An 18,243-nucleotide genomic window follows, 5' to 3' on the forward strand; every position below is an offset into this window, starting at 1 on the left:
CTGTTTCGAGCCCAAAGTGGAGCTCGAACTCAGGAGTCCCAAGATCATGACCTGAGTCAAAACCAAGAGTCCAATGCCTACCCAACTGAGCCACCCGGGGAACCCCAATCATTGCCTCCTTTAAGTAGAGATTTTAGTTTAAGTATTTTATTTTTCAATAATGAATGTAAGTTAGTGACCTGAAGTGGACATAGGGGTGGAATTTGTGAAGGAGACACTGATTTGGAAACAGAGTCCTGTATGAAATAGGAAGTCCAGTAACCTGGAAACCAAAACTCCTGGATTCTTACTCCTCTTTGCCTTGTACTTTGATGACTCAGAAAATCACTTAACAGATCCAAGTCTCCATCTTTAAAATGAGGCAATTGAACTAGATAATTGCTAAAACATTTTTGCTAGTAATATTTTATACTCTAGAATGAATAGAATACTCTCCGTTCTTTGATGCCCACACCAAAGTTCTCTGTGTATTTGTTTTAAAACTCTTTCCCCTCTTGCCCAATCAGGATTATTTCCTCAAGGATTATTTCCTCATTTGTGTTCCTATAGAATTTTGTTTATAAATCTATGGGACGCTTGGGTGGTTCAGTCAGTTAAGCGGTTAAGCGTCTGACTTCGGCTCAGGTCATGATCTCGCGGTTTGGGAGTTTGAGCCGAGAGTCGGGCTCTATGCTGACAGCTCAGAGCCAGGAGCCTGCTTCAGATTGTGTGTCTCCCCTTCTCTCTGCCCCTCCCATGCTCATGCTCTCTGTTTCCCAATAATAAATAAATGTTAAACAAAATTAAAAAAAAATCTATGAGTACTTAGTATATTATAGTATACGTCTATGTTTATATGTGAACTCTCTTTCTGCTAAACATAGATTCTCAAGAGCCAATGTTAATGGGCTTTCTCATCCCTATTACTTAATATGGTGTTTGGTGTAGAGTATTGACTGTATGGATATTTATTACAGTAAATATAGTGAACAAGTATGTGAAATATTAACACAATTGTAAAGAACTTTAGAAAAATAAAATAAAACCACATGCACACACATTATACATTTTTTGTTGCAAATTTTAACACTCTGGGATGAGTATATCTTGCCCCTAATACACGGGAAACAAATTCATTCTATGATAAAAGCTACTGCTTTTTTATTTATGCATCAATAATAGTTCATAAGATTTATCCCTGCCAACATTTTAATTAGGTGAGAATTCTTACATTGTTTTAGAAGTTGTAACTAATTATTGCTTTTAGACACTTTCTTCACAAAGATGTTTCTATCCATCTGTCTTCCTTGTAGACTTTGTCAATACTTGATCGAGTTCTATTTCAAGACAAGCTTGCTACTTTCTCATCACCTGCTATCAACCCCACTCTCTCAACTACAGTGTTTGGTCAGGATCCCTGCATTCACTTCTCATTTTCTGCATGGCATCCAGAACAGATGGCTCCAGAGTCCTATCATGAGAACCAGCCTTGCTTGGCCCTGTCCTCCCTTATAGATTTACTCCACGTGCAGAGTCCCTTTAACAACTTTTACTCTAGTACAGTCTTAAAATGACATAATTCCTAACACTCCAATATGGGTAAAGGTAGTAAGCACTGGAGCGGGGACATGAACCTAGGTCATGTCTTTCTGACTTTATGGACTTCCTTTTTCTGGCTGTTCTTTCTGCTGACCCCTTTGATCTGCTTACTACTCTCTCCATTATTGGCAGCAGGTTCCTGTGCACAGTATTGCGTGAACTTACTCATCTGGTTACCTGGTAACCTTGGGTTCAAGATGAGAAATAGGAATCTGCTATCTCTAAGATCCGTGTAGATTATACTTTGAGAACAAGCCTAGTGAGTCTGTAGTAACAAAAGCATTGTGTACCCCATATGGGCATAGTTCAAGATGTGAGATCAAAGAACAGGACTGCTTGGATAAAATAATAAAATTTGAATATTTCCAAATGACTTACTTGAAGAATATGATTAGTAAATTGAACTATCCTTTCATTTCCTAAATAAATATTTCATAAAACAATTGCACAAGCCTTTCTTTGCATTATGTACTACTGAATGTTAGTCAAACATGCTGAATATTCAGCAATAGTAGGATCTGTGATGCAAAATGATAATTTTGCTTGAAGTCGTGTTTCCTTTAAAGTCCATCCTTATTTAAATAAATTTGCTTTACCCACATACTAGCCTTGATTCATTTCATTTTTGCTTTTTAAATGGCTTTGACTTAAAGATAATTTTGTAAGTTGAATTATAAAGTTCATATTGTACTGCTTATCTTTCTAGTCTCAACAAAATTTTCTAAACAGACGTAATCTATACCCATATAGAGGTTGTGGGACTTAAAAAAAAGAAGAGAAAATATGAATCTAATTTGAGTTTGGCTCAACATCTGAAATAAAATGTGGGAAAACCAGAAGTATGTCGTTTATGCTAGGACCTGAACTTTAGCTGGAAAGCGTTTTGGTTTCTGAGAAGGAAATATCAAAACTGCAAGTAAGCAGATGTAATTTAATCTAAACACTTTTAGTTTAAACAGATAGCTCTTTCAAAAAATTAAGAATAGAAAAGACCATTAATTACCTTTCCAGAAATTTTACTTCTCCTGGAAGGAAAACACCCCCTTGTCTTATTTCCATGCAGTTAATCATGACATTGCACAACTATTTATTAAGAAAAAATATGCCTTATGGTTTGTGGCATATAATTTTCTAGATAAAATGGAATGTGGGCTATAGACCAATGCATTCATTTATTTCCTAAAATAGTAACAGCCTAAAATCTCTACAGTGAACTTCAGGTTATTTCCAAACAAGGGCCATGTTCAGAGTCATTTAGTAGAGATACTGCTTTGATTCTTGTATCAGAAAACATGTTGGGAATATTAAATGCTTAGCATACAAATATTTAAAATAGGAAAACGCATATCTAGAATTGACCTTTAAGTAAGTATTAATATTTTTATTATGCAAATATGAGAAAAACTCACTTAGGGTTTCTTCTTTTAATAAAATCATGCAAAAGCAAATTACATATAAATGTATTTGAGGGTCCCTAAAGTGATGAAGAATTGTGTAGCTCAACAAAGCTTTCTTTTAAACATGTCCAAGGCATTTCATGAGCTTGTGGAGTGATGCTTAGGATTTGGCTGAAAAATGTGTTTCTACAAAGCCGTGGTTCACTTTTCCCAGCGCTTCTGCCCTCCCCCCCCCCCCCCGGTGTATTTTCAAAGAGATTTAATCATCAGGAGTCTGATTAATTTACCTTCCTCTCATCAGAATGCTATTTTGCAAGAGTTGGATATTGGATATCCAGTGTATCTATTCTGGACATTTTTCTTTATATGTGGAAAGGCATACTTTGCCAGGAGCAAATAGAAATCAACTAGCAAGATGACATGGGTTTGGTATGAGGTTTTGTGGGCTCCAAAGGTATATAAATAAAAGAAACTGGTTCTGAAACTCCCCATCTCATCGCGTCGTGAATGAAGTGGTCTTTTCCATAACATTAATTTTAATAATACTTAAGCCCTTTACCATGGGCCAGATATTGCTCTAAACACTTCATGCTAGCTAATTTAATTTTCCTACCAAATCTGTGATGGGGATACTGTGAAATAACCCTTTTATAGATGAGGAGGTGTTAAGGAACTTGCTCATGGCAGAGCTGTCTCCCGGAGCTGTGATTTTAGTCATTTTGCGGTACCACTGCTGGCTCAAGTTTGCAGATTAGGACAGTGAAGCCCAAAGGTGCTTCTGCAGTGAAGGGGCCACGACGAAAGGCTCATGGATTTTACTCAGCAATCTGAAGGTGCTCATTTGACCTGGGTCATTCTCAAGAGTGGATGGTAATTCCAGGAAAAGAAGTAATGTGGATTCAATAAATTCAGGACTCAGGAGTCCCTCTAGGGCTCCTTCTCCCTCCCACTGACACCTTGCTCTGTGGGTGCCTATTATCAGTACAGACTTCTATATTGCTTTCACAGTTTGGGATGTATAGCAGATATCTAAAATTACCCCAAATTTTGCTCTTCTTAAGAATCCAGGCAATTTTAGGGCTGTCCATTGAGAGTTTGCACCATATTTAAGGCCAGTGAATATAAGTATTTGCCATGTGGGTGGTTTTGGCAAGTCATTCAACTTTGCTATGCCAAAGTTTCTCATCTGTAAAATGGTGATGAGCTAGTGTGGGCTAATGTGTTATATGGAGGGAAGGACAAGTTATATTCCCTGTAGCTTTAGAATGGGAAGAGCAATTGCAATCCTAGAATGTCTTAGGAATCTCAAACCTGAGAAACCTGGAAAACACTGGGAGATCATACCCTTGGGATGGACATTGGATTTTCTCATGCGGGCATAGGTTGATGGTAGTGGGGAAAACCCCCACCATACAGGAGTGTTTGAGGCAGTGGAGAAATGTGGAGGAAGGGAGGGCAGGGATTCAAGGGCTTGTGAAGACTGCATGAAGAACAGAGTAGACCCTTCTCTGACTTTTCTAAAAATGCCAAGATGGAACCTTGAGGAAAGCAAGCTGGGAATTCTACTTTTGGAAAATACATGTGCATATGTACAAGTTAGATAGTAACTCTACTAACACCTACTTTGAGGCCAGTAAAGAAAACTCAGGTTATGTTCTTTGTTTTGTCACTCTAACTACATTGTAACATCTTCATAGAAAGCCTTATTGTATGAAAAGGTCCCAGTGTAGAACCCAACATATTATCATCCCACTTTGTCCTATTCAATGCTTTGCATAAAGACTGACCCTAGAACTTTACGGATCATCTTAGGCCCTGTCAGAGTTTAACGTGTTTTTGTTTTTGTTTTTTTGTTTATTTTATGTACCTCTTATCAAGTGTTGGGGAGTGAATGTCCTCAAGTTCTTCCTCAACCTCTCATTCTCAGCTTCCTAATCTTCTGTTTCTTTATCATTTAGGGACAGTTTGTTTTGCTTCTTCTTTTTGAAATCTTACGAATGTTTTTCGTCTATGATACAACATGTGTTCTAACATAAGCTTCTCTGATGCTGTGTAAAATATCCCTGAAGGCAGTAAATATCTGCAAAGAAAAAAAGAATTAAAAAATATATAAAATACATACACACACATATATACACATATATGTATATATATACACACATATATATGATATATATATAATTTTTTATGAGATAAAATAAAACAATAGAAAAACTTGTGAAATGCATTACATTTACACTGGGAGTGGATGGGAACAATGATACAATTAGGAATCATCACCTCCTAAGACTTTTTCTCTAAACATTAGGTAACACGATCATATTATCAATTTCAGTGGTAATAAATTTCATACAAAGAATACAATTTTAAAAGTAGAGGAGGAAAAAAAAAAAGGAACAAGAATCAGAGGCTCCAATATACGAAAGCTCGTTAGATAGATGCATTTTTTTCCTCACTTCTTTAATGTTGTAGGAATTGTTTTCCAGGATCTCGGATCACTGAAAGAATTCAAACTTTGCTTTTTCTTTTTGGGATTTTATATTAGATCAGTGTATAATTTCACTTTCTTTGCTGGGATTTTCAGACAGTGGAACAAATGCCAACACTCTTTCCTCAACAGGACTTGCTCATGCCTAATCCATTTTTTCCTATTATTCTTGCATTTCTAGCTGGGATACACCACACCAGAATATGCTCCCCAACACATCCAAGAAATATAGTGAGAATGTCGACTGGCCCATATCATTTATTACTTCCTTTGCCTTAGTTTTCAGTTGTGCCTGCTCCTTTTCCCCTTTGTTGGCAAATAGATCAATTTGAGGTGTCTGCTTTCTGTCTCACGAGCATATGTAAGCATTTATTTATGGGTTTCCTCTTAATGCATTCCATATTAGAAAAGGCCAAGAGTACAACATTTCTTTAAAAATTCAAATTTCTTGAGAAACAAGGAGGTGGTGAAGAGGAGGGAGTGTTAACTTGGCAGACTGTGTTTAAAATATTCTGCACAAGGGGCCCCCTGAGGAGCTGCCCATTAAACTCCCACTATTTTGCTGTGAGAAGTGAATGTTTTTTCTGGCTCTAAATTTATGTGATTCTTAAATGTTCTCACAGGTTGAAATAAAAAATATATAACCATTTAAATGTATACTTGACTATCCATGACTGAATTGTCTCTCGATTATAAAAATAATTTGTTTTCTGCTTGAATTCACACTTCTTCTTTTTTTTTTTATTTTTCCTATAGAAAGCATACCATATGGATATATTTTATCAATATTCTAAGAACGCTGAGAAAGAACCTCAGGTTTATGCCACAATTTTTTCCCCTTGTTTGCATTTGCTTGATTTTGGAGTGCTTGCTATTCACAGACTCAGTAAAGCAGTTACATCTTTGAAAAGCACAAAAAGCACAAAATAAATTCTGTTCACTGAGTGGGTAATTGTTCAAGGTCATCCATTCGTTGTCTTTGTCTTGATTGTTTGAATTAGTAGCTAATAATGGTACTGAAATGTGAATGAATTATTAGCAATGGGGCATATTTTGGGGAGTGTCAGGAAATATTACAGGGCAATTAATGTTATCCAATAGCAAAGCTGTGTTCCCAGCAGATGTCCTATAATTACTGTGTTTAAAGAGTGTGAGGCTTAAACTAAGATTATAGCTTTTATATTGTCTGCCTTTAGAAGTCATATTTGGAATTTGTTCAGTTTATTCTCCTGCCCTTTCTCTTTTGTTCTGATTCTGTCACTTACATTTTGATTTAAATATAGTCTTTTTATGAATTAAAATAAGTATCAGCAGATGGTACGCAGTATAGATGTTTATAAAATAGGAAATTGTTGCAGAAATATTTAAAATGTCTATTGGTAAATAATTTATATTGATATTTACTTGTTACTCATTTCTTAATTTCTGTAATTCAAATGTTTTTACATTTCAAATAGTTCCAAGCTGGTATATATGAAAGTGTTGTCCTAATTTACTCATACGTAGCAGGGAAGTGAAAATCATTTCAGGAATGTTGAGCTACGTATAATCTGTGATGCTCCTAATTTTTAGAACAACACTGGCAGCACGTTTAATTTCTCCTTTTAACACTGACCTATCAAAGTTGGCTTTGTTTCCTTATGTTTTCAGGAGAAGATTTTAAAATGAGTGAAGAGAAAATTCTCTCCTCCCCTGTAATAACCATTTTTGATTTGCATTTAGGGCATCGGGAAATGGCCCAGCATGCCTTGGTCGCATCTGTTCTGAGTGCACTTGACACAGAGAAGGTAGGGAACTGCTTTAAAAGCTCATTGCAAAAGACGTTAGGTTTCCTCTTATTGACATGTGCTACATTATACGGTCAAGTGAACTATTTTGAAAAGTATTCTTACTCAAATCTGAAGGTTGAGTTATTTGGCTAACTGGTAAGTTATTGGAGAACAAAGAGAATGAGTGGATAAGGAAAGAAATGTAGCAAAGTGTCACTATCCTTCCTGAACTACATAGAAAGTTCAAGAGTTAAGAAGACCAAAAAAAAAAAAAAAAAAAAAAAAAAGGATGAGAGTTAAGACAAAAAATTCAGTGTTAAAATGGAAAGATCTCCAATGGAAGATCAGTTTAGACTTACAAAGGTTGCTCACTGCTGTATCGCTCACTGAATCCAGCAGATGATCTGGCTAATAAAAAGGTTGCTAGCAATATTGCCAATGAGACCTTGCATTTTTTAAATGTACTTAATTTTTCATTCTAATGTATTTGGGAAATTATAATTGGGGATTTCCTAATTATTTTTGAATAATTTATTCAAAACTAAATTTTATTAGAACTTTGGGAATAGTTTTACAAGTAGTTCAAAGCCTTAAACAATCAGTTGGCTGCATCTTGGATTTCTCCTAACAAATGGCAAAACACAAAAAACTCTTCTAGTTAGAATACTGTGGCCACTGCCTTTGATAGATTCATCCTGAGTATTAACAGCAAATAAGCATGTGCGTTTTTACACGTTTTCAAACTTCTGTGTAAAACTCAACAGTTGTTGGGTATCTGCTCTGAGTACACACAGTGATAAACATTCAAGGAAGAGCGAATTCTGGAAAAGACACCTTTTCTCCCCTCAAGGACAAAAGTGCTTTCTTGTGGATCCATTTGTCATGCGTTATGTTCGGTGATTTAAGGTAGAATGCTGCCAGTGCTATTATGGGGGTCGAGTATACAGTGGGAGCATAGGAGGAAAAACAGTAATATGTCAATTCAGATGACTCAAGAAGGTTTCTGGGCCTACAGGATTTTCATGTCTGGGAAAATGGAAAATAAAGGTAGGCTGAAGAGGGAGAGTGCAAGGCGGGTACTCCAGGCCTGGAAACCAGCCTTGAAACTTATAGAAATGTGAAAGGACTGTCTTCTTTAGAGTTGAGAAAATAATCATTTATAACTAGAATGGAGATTTAATACATTGATGAGTAAGAAATAAACGTGTGTGGTTCGGTTGGAGTTAGACTGGTTAGGGACTTAAATGTCACACAGAGGAGTTTAATGTGGTCAGGGAGTAGTTGTTCTGGGCTTTGAGCAAAGGAGTGAATGACCAGATCTGTGATTAGGAGATAATTTTGGAAGTTCTGTGAAGGATGGGATTAAAGGGAAAGAAGGGTGATAGAGAAATCAACAGAAACCACACTGAAATAGTTCAGTTGAGTGATGGAGTCACAGAAACCAGCAATTGTGTGCCTCAACATTTCTTTGTATCTGCTCATGATATCTTCTCACATAGAAAACCTTCTCCTTTTAGCCCCAATTGTTTTCATCAAAACACAAAACTTTTTCAATTCTTTTTTTTAATTTTTTTTAACGTTTATTCATTTTTGAGATAGAGAGAGACAGAGCATGAATGGGGGAAGGTCAGAGAGAGGGAGACACAGAATCTGAAACAGGCTCCAGGTTCTGAGCTGTCAGCACAGAGCCCAACGCGGGGCTCGAACTCACGGACCGCGAGATCGTGGCCTGAGCCGAAGTCGGACGCCCAACCGACCGAGCCACCCAGGCGCCCCGGCCTGTTTCAATTCTTAAAAAAAATTAAACAAATATGTGTTAGAGCTTTTAAAAAATCAAGTAATAACTCAGATTGTAACAAAAAGCTGTAGTCCTCTGAGGTTAAAATAAAAAGAAACACTGAGGTGTGATTTAAGTAAAAATTAAATAAAAAATAAAAAATAAAAATTGATTGGGGGCTCCTGGGTGGCTCAGTCGTTAAGTGTCCGACTTCGGCTCACGTTATGATCTCACGGTTCATTGGTTCGAGCCCCGCATTGGGCTCTGTGCTGACAGCTCAGAGCCTGGAGCCTGTTTCGGATTCTGTGTCTCCCTCTCTCTTTGCCCCTCCCCCACTCGCGCTCTGTCTCCCTCTGTCTCAAAAATAAGTAAACATTTAAAAAAATTTAAATAAAAATTGTGATTTGTGATATAATTTTACCAAGAAGCAGCAGAGAGGAGATGTGGGCATTTGGTATCACAGTGCAAAACTGCCTAATTGTGTTACATAATAGGAAATCATTGATAGCAGTAATATATATTATTTAGTAATAAGGAGATTGAAGAAGGAGATAACAGAAAACTTTTATTATTATTCTATCTTCCTTATTTATTTATTCCATTATTTTGGTGAGTACATCTTCCCACAAAAGATTGTATCACAAGTAACATAGTTTGAGATCTCATATATCTGACGTTGGCATCATTTAACTCTTCTGCTCTGATTATTTTTAATAGGGCCTAGAATTTTATATTGAAATTAAATTCCCTTCAGAAGTCTAGATATGGGGCTCCTGGGTGGCTCAGTTGGTTAAGCCTCCGGCTTCAACTCAGGTCATGATCTCATGGTTTGTGAGTTCAAGCCCCACATTGGGCTTTCTGCTGTCAGCCCAGAGCCCGCTTCAGATCATCTGTTCCCCTCTCTCTCTGTCCCTCCCCTGCACCTGCTCATGCTCTCTCTCTGAGCAAAAAAAAAAAAAACAAAACAAAAAACAAAAAAACATTAAAAAAAAGAAGTCTAGATGTTATGTTCTAGTTCCCATTTATCCCAGCTTATCTCCCTAGAAGTTTTTGTATTGTCTCCTTTTTACATTCAATGTCCACAAATTTCACAATAATGTACTTTATTTTTTTTACTCTATTATGTTGGCTCTTCAGCACACATTTTCATTTGTTTATTCAAAAAATATTCATTGACTGTTGTCAGCATGCTATGTACTATCTTAGATATGGGGAAAATTAGAGATCTGCATTCTTAAATTCTTGGAAATTCCACTCAATTATTCATGGTTTCCTCTCTTGATTAGATCCAATAAAAATCACATTATAAACATGAAAAAAAATTATGCTCCCCAATTATATTAATGTTAGTTGTTTCTGGACATATTGCCATTACTTTGCTTATCTGCATATTCTAAGTCCTGACAATGAAAATGAATTATACTTGCGATAAGAAAAATATTCAACATACTCTTCTTAATCCTAAAATCAAATGTTTTGACCCACCTATAAGCAGTAAATAATGACCTGCAATTACCTCCAATTCATTCAGTATGATTTAATGTAGGCTCTTTATACTAAGTCCAAATACTGCATGATAAATTTAAAGATAAATAATCACCAGAAAACGCAGTCTTGGTCGTGTTTTCAGTACAAATTTATGATCCAAAATTAATTATTGATATGTTAATGTTCAAGGAATATTGTAACAAATTATTTTCAGAAGTAAAGTAGACACACAATTAGAAAGTTTAGGGTTTCAGCTTTCCTATTATGTGGAATAAAACTAAAACTTTCTGGTCTAAAACTTCATTGGTCTCAATGTCTATACATTCTTTGGGAGGTTTCAGGACAGTTTTAAGCCTTTTGACATCTGCATTTGAATTTTAGTAGGCATGTTATAAAAATCAGAAATTGTACTCATCAGAAATAATCTAATTTGAAAAAAAAATCATTTAAACATTTTATTTCTATTGATGATATTTTTGTAATAGATCAGAAGAATTATCTGGGGGCACCTAAGTGGCTCAGTGGGTTAAGCACCTGGCTTTGTCTCAGGTCATGATCTGTGGTTCGTGAGTTTGAGCCCCACTTTGGGCTCTCTGCTATCAGCACAGAGCCCACTTCGGATTCTGTGTCTCCCTCTCTCTCAGCCCCTCCCCCGAGCTCGCTTTCTTTTTTTTTTCTCTCTCTCTCAAAAATAAATAAACATTTTAAAAGAAAAAAGAATTCTGAACTGACAAACTCTTACTTCAATAGATTACCTTAGGAATGTTAGGTAGTTGTACTTTAGGCTAGTGTAAGGGCCAGGAGACATGCAGGGAAACCAAGCTCTTTTAAAGGTTGGTTCAGACCATAAAGTGGTTTTTAAAAATGGTGACTTTCTTCCTCTCAGAAAATACATTACTTTCACCTTTGACTTTACTCTAAATTAACTTGCTTTTGTAGCTTCCACTTTAGTAAAATCCAGTACCACTACAATCTTTAAAGCCCCATCATTTCACTACTAGAAAAACTTAATGAATGCCACATTCTATATTTTCCTTTGTAAGTAAACTGAAAATTGCATTATTTGCATTTGCATGGGTCTTAAACGTAATTGTATCACAATCATTATAGGTGCATCCCTAGTATTAGTAGTTAATTGAACCTTTTCTGATTTAGCCTGGAATTTTCACCCTGGGAAAGAAAACTGGTAGATCACCTCTGTCCTTGATGGTAGTGTTATGAATGCAGCAAGAATGTGTTCTGGGATTAAAAAGCAACGCTTTCTTCAATAATTCAAAACTTCAGGCAAAATTTTTAAAATATAGAAAATGCAAATGACCGAATCAGTTTTGATCATTGTATAATAAAGCATGTGAAATACATAGCACTGACATGGGTAGCCAGGTGGACAATTCAATTTTTATATTATGAAGTGTTCCAAACATCAGCTGTTCTTAACAATGATGTTAATGTTCAAGGAATATTGTGACAAATTATTTTCAGAAGTAAAGTAGACACACAATTAGAAAGTTTAGGGTTTCAGCTTTCCTATTATATGGAATAAAACTAAAACTTTCTGCTCCAAAACTTGGAAGAGACTTGGAAGGAACAGGTTTTTTTTTCTCCCTTTAATCTGATCAGTATTTTCAATATTTTCAACTTTATAACTTACTAGAGAGATCACTGAGAATTTTCCCGAAGATAATTCTGTATTCTGGAATATCAACACATTTCTTTTATGGTTCAACTTTAATTTAATCGTATTTTGTTGTTGGTCTGATTTTCCTAAATGTAGGATAATAACATCTTGCCCTATCTGTTGTCACAATGGGAAAGAATCATTTTATATAGGATTTTGGTTAGCTTCTAGTTGGCTTTGTCGAATTTAGAACCACTTGAACATTGTGGTTTCTAAATTTAGTCAAACCCTTTGAGCTTTAAGTTCCGTTTGGCACTGGCTGAACATGAACTGCTGTTTGAAAAAAATTCCCTTGGTACTATCAGAATCTAGATGTGTGCACAGCACAGACCTCCTCTTATTTAAAAGAAATACATTCACTTTTATTTGAAAGTTGGGAGCTCCAAGGGGATAAATAATAAAATATGAAACTTTTAAAAATGGGCCATATTTCAAAACAGTTCTCAAGAAGAATTGGGCTCTTGGGTTTAGAGCATGATATTCTTAAAAAAAAAGAAGAAGGCCCATTTTAGTTATTTTAAAATGTATTTTCTTCAACTTGGCTCCACGTTTTAAAGCAAAATCTGTCTATTAAGCTGCCATTTGTTGGTTTTACTAAAGAGAATCTTGTTGAACTATTTTTTCTTTAGCAATAAACTATTCTCCATAGCATGAGATGATCAGGGCATACATTCCCCAGTCAGATGGCTTTATTTTTCTCTTGTCATACATTTGCTACAACGCTGGGTAACGTTAATAAAAAATAACACTTATGCAGGAGGTACATTAGGCAAAGTCCCAAGCTGTTTACATACACTAATTCACTTCATGTAACCATCTTTTAAGATATACACTATTATCCCCAATTCACAGATCCCAAGCCTGAGGCTGAGTGGTGAACTAAGTTTCTAGATGCCATACAGCTAGATCCGGGTTCAGAACCAGAGCCATCTGTCTCCAGATGTAACCACTGTAACCACTACTGTGCAATTACTGTGCAGTATCTCAGAGAGCTAGACTCAGTTTATAGACCACAATGCTTGGGGATCTAAGTTCCCCCCACAGTCTGTCCCCATCAAGCAAATTAGCATGTATTTATATAGCAAAGTTTGTTTTCCCCACTTACGCACCCATTCTTTGGGTGCACATACATATGTAAATCCCACCACACCTGACGTTCAAATTGTAATTTAACAAGAGGTTGCAAAATCCTGAAGGTTTTCTGAGGTTTTGCTGGTGTCTGAAACTTTGCATGTTCTGTTCACCTGCTTGGTACTCCCTGAGAACACACACACACACACACACACACACACACACACACACACACACTTCACATGATTTCTTGCGTCTTCAGTCTCAGTATCCTTTCCCATCCTTGCTGGTTCAAGCCAGGGTTGGACTTTCTTAATTTATGTGTTAGCCTTAACATTCTCTATTATATTTCCCTATATAACTCTTCTTCTCCCAAAGGCTTCATGCATAGTACATTTCAACAAATACTAGTGTTGAATAAACGAATGAATAGATGAAGGAATTTCTGGAACATAGAGAGTCACATTTCACTGTCCCTGAGATGTCATTCTTTAAATACAAACAGGGGTGAGAAGATATTTTGTGGGCATATGCCTGAAGGCAGATTAACTCTTCCTTAGCCCGAGAATACCAAAAACTTGAGAGATGGGATACAGAAAGTTTTTCCTATGTGCCTACTGCCTATCTTGCAAAAAAAAAAAAAAAAAAAAAAATCAGAGTGGTCCCCTAAAGAAATAAGAGGATCAAACTGAAATGTCACTGAGATCCCTTCTGAAAACACTTTGTGATAAAAATCCCCACCACTTATGAGCCTCTTATTGGCAGCAAATGAGACAGAACACTTAGCTATGTTTGCTGTTTCAAAGCAGTGTAAAGCTGATATATAAAATTTCCTAAATCATATTTTTGTGTGTTAGTTTACTTTTAGCTTTTGACTCTTATTTTTCCTTTATAAGGATGATGGAAAGCAAAGAGATTTGTTAGCCCTTTGTACAAGAATTAATCAACATCAACCAGCCCTGCCCAGCAAAAAGTCGTCTCTTGAGCCTGTTTTGATTTAATCTCCCTCTTATAGTACTTACCAGAACTTCCTGAAGTGTAGCCATAATATTGGGTATTCAGTAAATGTTTGTTGAGCTGATATGCATTGAATATTTAAGCACTTAACTTTGATGATCTTGGAACATCATTCTCACAGTAACACACTGAGTAAGAAGTGCACAAATTGTCTCCATTTTATGCTGGATTATACATGACATTTCTAGGAAGTAAAAAATGGAGAAAATTGCATGAGCAATAATTTTTGGAGTATTGGAGATAGAAATACCAACAAAATGATGTACTTGTAGCTCATCTTCTATTTGACTCTAAGTAGTTGGATTCTATCCTGTATCTTAAAGTTATTGTCACTTCGGTGTCATAAATTATAGCGACATACACCATAGGTATTTCTTACATTCCTCTTTAGCAGAGTAAGCAAAATCACCAATGTCACATACTCTGTGTAGTTTCCTATAGATGGGACTTTAAGGCAGTTTGAATGGGAATAAAGGGTAGAAGGATTACGACAACCCAAAATAAACAAATCTGTAAAGCTCTGTCATCTTGCATCTATTTTTTCCATGCACCCCAATGTACAAATCCCTTTTCAACCACCAGACATAGAGAACAGATAGTGTCACTACCCCAATATAAGGCAAGAGTGAAACTAAGAAGTGCGTATACAACTGCAGCCAGAAGGAAATCCAGAAATTTGCCTACCCACCCTTAAATTAGCTGAAATTTCTTCTCTTACTTCTCTTACTTTTCCCTTTCAGAATCCTAATTTCCCCCTTGTTTAACCTGGAAAATTACTGATTTAACAACAGTCTCTATTATTAGTTCTTCTCTACAGGTTTTGTTTGTTCCTAAGAAAATAGGTTTTCATGGAAATATGCTTTGATGAGTGAATAGCATTTAGAACATCATCGTCTTCAAAGTATGCACTCAAAATTTGATGGAATAAATTAATGTGTTTTACTTCATGTAAATGCACCTTTTTCATTCTACAGCTTCAACTAAGAAGATTTTAAGAGAGATTGTACAGAGAGGGATCATATTTGCAATCCATCCTAGCTCCAGTCTCCTCTGTCATCCGTTTTGGGCCATCTTTGTCTAAAACGTCAAAATTAGTTCCCGAATAGGGCACGAAGAAGCCTTAATCTCTACTTAGCAAACATGAAAAATGTAACTGTCAGGATGTGATAAAATTATCAAAATTATATTAAATCTGAAAAGCAACTGGCAGAATACACACAAGACTATTGAACGTTTACCTGGGGAGAAGGGTGACAGGGGAAAGTCTGGGGAAAATTTAGTTTCTTTCACTAAATTATAAATTGTATAGTGCAAGAGTCATTACCTATTTGTTTACCACTGTGGACCTAACTTCTACTAGAGGGTGTGAACATGGTACAGGCTCAAGAAATACTCAATGATTGAATGACATTTTATTCATTTTTATTTTCTTTAGGTTTTCACAAAGAGCAAATATACTTTTCTACTCATAAAAATAAACTATAAAGATCGAAAAAAACCTATGCCACATGGCACATTGTAGAACCTCCATAAATCTTTGTTGAAGGACTGAATCCAAGGAAAGAGCATGAAATCAGCCACACAAACTGGGAAACAGGAGTTGTCGTTCAGCAGTATGAAAACCACACATTTTCATCAGGATAAAATTGAAAGCCTAACATGGGAATGCGCAGGTAATCTATGATTCCACCCTTCCCAATATTTTATGTGATTTTCCTGGTACTTAAGAGACCAGAGCTTTCCAGTATGAGCTTATTCACTATATATCTGCCCCAATTCAAATGTATCTCTATCCCCATGCATTCTCTTCTTTCTCTCTCCTCAGAATTAGAGAAAGTGCTGTTTTATGTCTCAAAAGCTAATCTCTCCACCCATGACCCTAATTCCATCTTCCAGCTTCTTATTTCAGGGTCCAGTTTTATCACGCATCCCTTCTCTTTCTGGAATGCAGCTCCTTCCCCATTGCTGCTGTCATTCAGTCCACCACTGTGAATGACTCATGTTTCCTAAAAATAAAAATCCAAACTCCCAGCACACAAATAGTTGATCAAACAATTGTCCACTTAGCAACTTCCCTTCATCTTCCGAAGGTAAACTATTCCCTGATAATCTGGGTGCATGTGAAGATCTAGGGAGACTGGCAAGGTGGGATGAATAGCAAATTTTGAAGTAGCCTACAAACCAGCAAGGAACCACCCACTAAGGTTAGCTGGACTTCTGCTCCCTTGGTACTCCTGCCAATTCATTATTTGAATTCCCACTTCCCAATTCTGACTATTGTATTTGTCTCACGCAGCTCTGAGTCAGCTCTAATTGGAACACTTGGTAATTAGCCTTGTTATTTACTTGTTGTCCAAAACCAGCTATGACCTTCCATGGCTGCCTTCACAACTACCTGAGATAGTTTTCCCCAGTTTTAGGTTGCCAATAACGTAGGACAAGCTTTTTGTTTCCGGATCACCCACTTTCTTCTTAAATCTTGTACTTTGGGTTCTGCCTTCACTATTTATATACCTCAAAGGACCTCTTATTTGCAAACTCAAGGGTATTCTTCAATTTCATTTTTATTCTCCTCTCTGAATCATTTTTTTAAATTCTAGCCCAGAGATCACAAACTGGATTAGTGTAGACCAAATTAAGATTATAAGTGTAATTTTATATATGGGCATTGTTTTAAAAAATCTATTTATTTTAAAGCAAATGACTTTATGGCGCACCTGGCTCAGTTGGTAGAGCATGTGACTCTTAATATCAGGGTTGTGAGTTCAAGCCCCATAATGGAGGTGGAACCTACTTAAAATAAAGACAAATTAAAAAAAAATTAAAAATTTAATATAAGATACATACATTTCATTTGCCTCTGTCCCACCCCTTCCTATTACTTCATACTTGACTTGCTCCAATGAAATTTGCCTGCCTTTTCAGTGGAATTAAGTATGCAGATCCTGTTTAGACTATCCTCTCCTTTGAGAAACATTCCCAATTTGGGCACTCTCTTGTATTAGTTTGTTTGTTGAATTACTGTTATGACTATGCTCTCTGTTTCTGCTCCCACAAGTTCTTTCAATTCTGTTTCCTCATTCCATCTTTGAAATATAGGAATTTTATAAAGATGAGTTCCTCGTCCTTCCCTCACTATACCTGCTCCCTTGATGACCTCACTCAATCTTACACACTCATTGCCACTCTTACCTAGTGACTATGAAGAGTCTACCCGCCTACTCCCAGCTGACTCATGGGTTCTAGCATACATTTCAAAGTGTGCACTATACAGCTTCACTTATAGTTCTGGAAATCCTTTACATTTATTATGTACAAATTAATTTTTTCTCTTCACCTTAAAACCTAATGCCTTACCAACATTCCTTATCCTTTTGGTTACCACTAATCTCGTAATCTTCTGGGCTCAAAATATTCATTATTTTTATCTTTCTGTGATGTCCCTTTATTGTCAGGTTCTATTTCCATTTGTCACTCTTCTTTATGCTGATTTCCACTTCTCTCATATGTTGCTCATGAAAAAATTAGCAATCAGTTTTCCTAATTGATAGTGCTATTTATCAATAGAGAACAAATTTAAAATCTCTGCAAAATAATACATACCTAGTATTTTCTTAGATGAACTACTGTTAATCTTTTAAAATGTATAGCCTATAGAAGATGCTAACTTACATGTACAAAGTCCATCTTTCCTTCCCTTGTTGAGTATCAGGAGGGCTCATCTCCCACACCTGAGTGTCTCATAGCCCCATCTCTCCTTACAGAGGCATTTCCAAAGAGCCTCTTACACTGCATTCATGGATAAAGGGAAGTCTGTAATTTTGATCTATTAAGAAACTGCTGAGAGACTGATCACCCTTACTTTTTGTAATGCAGTGTAATGACCAAAGTTTTATTTTAAATTCTGAATCTGGTCATTTTTTCTACAACAATACTCATTATTTAATTTGTTCTTTCAACAAGTTAATAAATTATTCACT

General features: G+C 36.1%; 1 long non-coding RNA gene across 5 annotated transcripts in view; it reads right to left on the reverse strand.

The window, feature by feature from the left end:
* Window positions 1-3,000: 3,000 nt before the first annotated feature.
* The window catches only part of LOC132686320 (uncharacterized), a 390,554-nt gene continuing 375,311 nt past the window's right edge, over window positions 3,001-18,243 (reverse strand). For all 5 annotated transcript variants that reach the window (XR_014136398.1, XR_014136397.1, XR_013553086.2 and 2 more), the window contains 2 exons: window positions 14,269-14,447; window positions 3,001-5,055 (listed from right to left, as the gene is read on the reverse strand). This is a non-coding gene — a long non-coding RNA (uncharacterized LOC132686320). The remainder of the gene's footprint in view (window positions 5,056-14,268; window positions 14,448-18,243) is intronic.

This window comes from Panthera onca, chromosome F1 (genome assembly GCF_046562875.1).
Source record: "Panthera onca isolate mPanOnc1 chromosome F1, mPanOnc1 haplotype 2, whole genome shotgun sequence".
NCBI lineage: Eukaryota > Metazoa > Chordata > Mammalia > Carnivora > Felidae > Panthera > Panthera onca.